Source organism: Tenrec ecaudatus, chromosome 1, assembly GCF_050624435.1.
Source record: "Tenrec ecaudatus isolate mTenEca1 chromosome 1, mTenEca1.hap1, whole genome shotgun sequence".
Lineage (NCBI taxonomy): Eukaryota > Metazoa > Chordata > Mammalia > Afrosoricida > Tenrecidae > Tenrec > Tenrec ecaudatus.
The window spans coordinates 231,188,216-231,194,669 of record NC_134530.1 but is presented as its reverse complement, the minus strand read 5'-3'; positions in this window follow the sequence as shown (position 1 = coordinate 231,194,669).

Genomic DNA, 6,454 nt, shown 5'->3' with positions numbered 1-6,454 from the left:
GGGTCTTAAAGACTTGAAGGTGAACAAGCGGCCATCTAGCTCAGAAGCAAATAAGCCCACATGGAAGAAGCACACCGGCCAGTGCGATCACGAGGTGCCCAAGGGACCAGGTATAAGGCATCATGCAAAAAAAAAAAGATATAAGTGTGTGTATGTATGTGTATATGTATATATGTATGTGTATGTATGTATATATATATATATATATAATATTAAATGAAGGGGGAAGTGCAGAGTGGAGACCCAAGGCCCAAGTGTCGACCAATGGAGATCCCCTCATAGAGGGGTTTAGGAGAGGAGATGGGTTAATTAGGGTGTGAGGTAGTATTGATGAAGAACACAGCTTTCCCCCAGATCCTGGATGCTTCCTCCCCCCAACTACCATGATCCGAATTCTACCTTGCAGGGCTGGATAGGACAGAGGCTGTACACTGGTGCATATGAGGGTTGGAGGTACAGGGAATCCAGGGTGGATGATACCTTCAGGACCAAGGGTGTGAGGGACGATGCTGGGAGAGTGGAGGGTGAGTGGGTTGGAAAGGGGGAACTGATTACAAGGAGCCACATGTGACCTCTTCCCTGGGAGAGGGACAGCAGAGAAGGGGGAAGGGAGACTCCGGATAGGGCAAGATATGACAAAATAACGATGTATAAATTACCAAGGGCATATGAGGGAGGGGGGAATGGGGAGGGAGGGGGGAAAAAAAAAGAGGACCTGATGCAAGGGGCTTAAGTGGAGAGCAAATGCCTTGAGAATGATTGGGGCAGGGAATGTATGGATGTGCTTTATACAATTGATGTATGTATATGTATGGATTGTGGTAAGAGTTGTATGAGTCCCTAATAAAATGTAAAAGAAGAAAAGAGAAAAAAATGATTAGGGCAAAGACTGTACAGATGTGCTTTATACAATTGATGTATGTATATGTATGAACTGTGAAAAGAATTGTATGAGCCCCAATAAATTGTTAAAATTTAAAAAAGAACTGAGGTCATGATGGTGGTGGGAGGGGAGGAAGCGTTAGAGAAGTAGAGGAATGTTGTGTGTTTCCTTGGTGCTGTGCTGCACCCTGGCTGGCTCGTCCCTTCCTTGTGACCCTTCAGTGTTAGTGCCCAGCTGCTAGCTGGAAGACAGTCAGTCCAGATCTCCCCAGGGGGTCCTGGAGAGGGAGCCCTGACCGCCTCCTTCCATGACGATGACAGCCAAGAAAACCCCACGTGGCAGTTCTCCCTGTCCCCAGGGGTGGCCACAAGCTTATCACCCTGGTTTCTGCCCTGGAGATTCTGGGGGAGGGGCCCATGAGTGGATGGAGACCAGCACCCCATGGCCCCTCCCCTACAGGGACTTGCGTGTGAAAGAGGACCCTCTGCATGAACACCCACACATGCACGTCTGCGCATGCACTCTAACACACAGGCACATGCACATGTGCGTACACACAAACACGTACACCCATCCACACTCACACACACGTCAGGTTGATGTGTGAAGAGCCAGCAGTTGAGGTTGGAGCCAGGGGCATCAGCTGCTGGGAGCAGGAGAAGAAAACATTTTTAGGAGGCCTTTCAAGTGTGCACTAAGGAACTTGAGGTTGCTATTTCAGAAAGGGTCACCCCCCTCCCCCAAGATTGTACAGTGGGAGCCCAGAGAAGAGAAGTGGGCTGGTTTGTGGACACCCACTCTGGTCCCCCAACACTCTATCTGGGCCCTTAGTGAGTAGTCCCTGGAAGGTCCTGGCTGGCTGCCTCTAGTGTGCAGGGAAGGATTAATTATTAATTTTTATAACAACCCAGGAATTGATATCTGTGAACCACGAGCCCCCAACACATCTTTCCAACCCACAGCCACTTCATTGTGGTTTTAGCTGGATCAGCAGCGCTGCCCCACAGCCCCAGCCGGGGAAAGCGGCTTTATCAGCTGGACCTGGGGCAAAGGCCAAGTTCAGTGGAGGCGCTTGTGCAGAGGGGAGCAGATAATGCTCTCTAAGAAACTCCCCTGCCTTGGCCTCCTTACGCTCCCTTTCTTGGCATTTGCTGTCTCTTAACCTTTGAGCAACACGGCGCAGTTTCCAAAGCCCCTTCACCACCAGGGTCCCCAACAGCGCGTCTTCTGTCGGGTTGGTGTTGTTTTCGCTGAGAAAATAAAGATTTAGAGGGCAAGTGATCCACCCAGAGTCACACAGACCTGGGGCTTATGTCACTGCATCCACTGCCACCCTCTGCGCCAGCCACCTGGCTCCCCAAACCAAAGTGCCCTCACTGCCATTGTGTTCCTGCTGACTCATGGTGACCCTGCAGGACAGGGTAGAACTGCTCCGGGGAGGGTCTGAGACTGTAGCTCTTTACAAGAGCAGAAAGCCCTGTCTGGCAGTTTCCCACTGCAGACCTTGCAGCTATCAGCTCAGTGTGCAGCCCTAAAGCTACCATGAAGTCCCTATCCTGGGCTAGACCACCCTTTATTTATTCTGTTACATACACACATTTACATATGTGTGCATGCATAGACATAGACATATGTAGTTGATTGATTTTTTTGTGAAAGTTTACACAACGTGTTACGTTCCCATTTGACAATTTCCGCCCGAATCGTTGGGCCACATTAGTGACATTACTGACAACGACAATGTGTCAGCATTCTCCCCAGCGCTCCAGTTTCCCTGCCCTCTTATCTTTGCTTTTAAGCAATGGTCGACCTTTGGTCTCACACTGCTGGCTTTTAAGGAGGGCGCCCGTCTTGGAGTTAACGTGGTGATGTGGTGTCAGCTCTGCTCTTTGGCTGAATGGTGGTGATCTTGGCATAGGCTCCTTTTGAGGCTTAAAGAGTGTCTCAGGTGGACTATCTTTTGAATGCCTGGGCACTAACAGGGTGCTCAGAAGGGCTTTGGGGCGGTCTGTGAATCCCCTCTCTAACTGGGAATGGTGAGAAGCAAGGCTTTACAACAACCGTCCAAAACCTGCTGTATGCCCCTCCCCTGGGGGGCCGGGGGGCTCTCTCATTAGCATCCCACTGGGCAGCTATTACTGAACAGGTGCTATTACTTCTGGTTCTCAGATGGAGGAACGGCATCCTAGGAGACTGGGCAGGAGCTAGTGTCTGCCCCTCTCACTGCAGGGGCTGTCAGGCAGCAAACCCGAGGTCAGCAAGCCAAGGCCTGTCCAGACATTGCCTTTGGGGGTCCTGAGCAGTCTCCATCTGGGTGGGGAACATGACACTGGAGCAGGCTTGGGGCAAGAGTGACCCGTTCATTTAAAGCCTCCTACGATGCCTTCTTTCATCTCTCTACCTGGAAACCAGAAGCAATAGCACCTGTTCGGTGTAGAGGGTAATGAGGCAGACTGCTAACTGCAAGGTCAGCACTTCAAAACCACTAGCCACTCCAAGGGAGAAAGATGAGACTTTCCACTCTCATAAAGCTGTGCGGTCCCAGAAGCCCCGAGGCAGGTCCGGCCTGCCATACAGGGTTGCTCTGAGTTGGGACGGCTCGATGGCAGTGGTTTTGTTTTCTGAGTTAGCGCTGCTGCTGCTAGTTACCGTCAAGTCAATTCCAACGCTGGGAGACGCTCCAGCATGAAATTCCCAAAGTCCCAGGAATAATGACAACACCAAGGACTAGAGTTAACAAGTGTTCAGTACTCCTAATAAAAACCTGCCACACTACATAGCTGTTATTAACTGCTGTCAGTCAGTTTTGACTCAAGGGGACGTGATGTGTTTCAACACAGGGCTGTGTTTCATAGGGCTTTATTGCAGGTTGGGGCGAGGGTTGGGGGCAGGGTGAGTAATGTTAATGGAAGCATGGGGCCATGTCTTTTTTTGTGAATCTGCTGCGTAGGTTTGAACTGCCAACCAGTAGGTTAGCAGTTGAGTGGAACCCAGTGACCATAGGCTACATTGAGGGACATTAAATAAATGACCAAATGTGCCAGATAGAGAAGGCTTCAAAAACAGAACAAAACAAAATACCTCAAACTCACTGCCAGCAACTCAATCCCAACTCAGAGCGATCTTACAGGACAGAGCAGAACTGCCCCTGTGGGTTTCAGAGACTATAAATCTTTCTGAGTGTAGAAAGCCTCATCTTTCTCCCTTGGTGTGGCTAATGGTTTTGAATTGCTGACCTTGTGGTTAGCAACCGAACAAGTCACTCACGATGCCCCCAAGGCTCCTTAAGGACTCAGTGCTATACAATACCATTTGCTCAAATGTATGTCATATAATTCTAGTAAAATAAAACTATCTAGAGTTTTTTAAATTAAAAAAAATGAATGTAACAACTCACCTATAAATAAATTCATAAATACAATTAAGAAATTTCAGGGTGCAAGAAAAAAGGAGAATCTGGACTCAGGTGTTAAAATGCACTCCAAAGGTTCAATGATCAAGCCAGTTCTGTACTGAAACAAGATAGTATTTTTCCTTTTTAATAAAAGTTTCATGGAGACATTTTCTAAATATTTTACGGATAATAGTATTTTTCAGTGTAAAATAAGAGAAGGCCAGGAAACTGATGCTATGTATAAAAAAATTAGTAGTATGTGCTCAGTGTGGTATTCAAATTCCTGGGGAAAGCTCAGTGGGCAAAATGATGGTGGCCCGACCTGAGGGTAAAGCTACCTTCCCTAGCTAAGCCATGGCCTAGGTTACACTTCAAGTTACAGTTACTTTGTAAGTAAAACAGAAACAAAAAGTGTTGCGGCCTCAGCACATAATTACAGACCCGGCCTGTACAGGGTAGCACTCTTTCCAGCTCCTCGGGCCCACCCAGTAAGTCCTGATGTTGTTAGCTGTCATTGCGTTGACTGGTGGGGACCTTTGCACCACAGAACAAAAGGAGGCCGGGCCCTGCACTGTGCTCACACTCACTCACTGGCATGCTTGAGTCCATCCCACTGGCCTTACCCAAGGGACTCCTTCAGCCTCGCCGGCCCTCTCTTTCACCAACTACAATTCCTCTTCCAGGGATTGCTCCCTTCTGATGGCGTGTCCAAAGCAAGCAAGACAGCGATCAATAAATATTAGCAAGTACTATTACCAAGTCCCTGGGTTGGAGGTTCAAGTGGATCCAAAGGTGCTTTGGAAGAAAATCCTGGTAATCTACTTTCAAATAGTTCCTGGACGCTAAGGAGCTCAGGTCTGTTCTGACACACATGGAGCCTTCATGAGTTGGGTTTGACTCAACAGTAACTGGTTAATTATTAATGTTATAATTAGTTGAGATTCATTACAATATAAACATGTAGCAATTTAATCCTACCGTGATTCAACGTTTAGGCAAATACATGATCTCAAGGTGGGATTGGGTTTTGCTCCTTGAAGTAAAAGGAAGAAACCAGAAGGTTGTGTCCAAAGCCTGAAAACATTCTGATCCATTGGCCCAGCAAATCCGTTTATAGGAATTTTATCCTAAGTATGTCCTGGACAAATGTGCAAAGATGGTTATTGCAACATTAAAAAAATAAGCGTGAAGTAGGAACAATTTAAATGTCAAAACTCAGAACTCTCAGTAGCTAGTCAATGCCGACTCATAGCAACCTCATCGGGTAGAGTAGGACAGCCCCTGTGGGGTTCAGAGACTTAATTACTTTATGAGAATAGAATGACTCTTGTGTGTGTGTGTGTGTGTGTGTGTGTGTGTGTCTCCCAGAGGCTTGGACCTTGCCGTTAATGGTCCCACACGTAACCCACTACGTCACCAGGGCTCCAGATCTCCAAAATGGAATGGTGAGATAAATTTTTGGTCAACATACCATGAACTACTATGCAGCTCTTAAAAATAACTTTTACTGATCATTAATTGATTGATTGGGAGAGATGCTTAGGTTAAAATGTTTGTGGTAACTGGGTGCATAAGCAAATGTGGCAAAGAAAGCAGATGGTGCCTGGCTATTAACAGGCATAACATCTGGGGTCTCAAAAACTTGAAGCCAAACAAGCAGCTATCTAGCAGGGAGTTGACAAAGCCCACATGGAAGAAGTACTCCAGCTTGTGTGATCAAGGGGTGTTGATGGGAACAGGCATCAGAAGTTCATAAATAAACAACCTCATTGAAGTGAAGGAGAGGGATTGAGGTAGAGACCCAGAGCCCATCTGGGGATAATTAGACATTCCAGCACAGAGGGGCACATGGAAGAGAAGATACACCCAGGGGGCAGTATAGCACTGATGAACACACAACACTTCTCTAGGACCTTGTGTTAGTCTGGGTACTTTAGAGAAACAAATCCACAGAAATTTATGTATAAGAGAGAGCTTTCTATAAAGGTTAAGTGCACATCAAGAAAACATCCCAACCCAGTGCTGCCCAATCCCACAGTCCAACATTAACCTATTAACCCATATGTCCAACACCAATCCACAAAGTCCTCTTCCAACTCACAAAGCACATGCAATGATGCCGACTGCAGGAGGAAAGCCGAGTAAGTGAATGTGTAAGCATCTCAGCACTGGCAGGG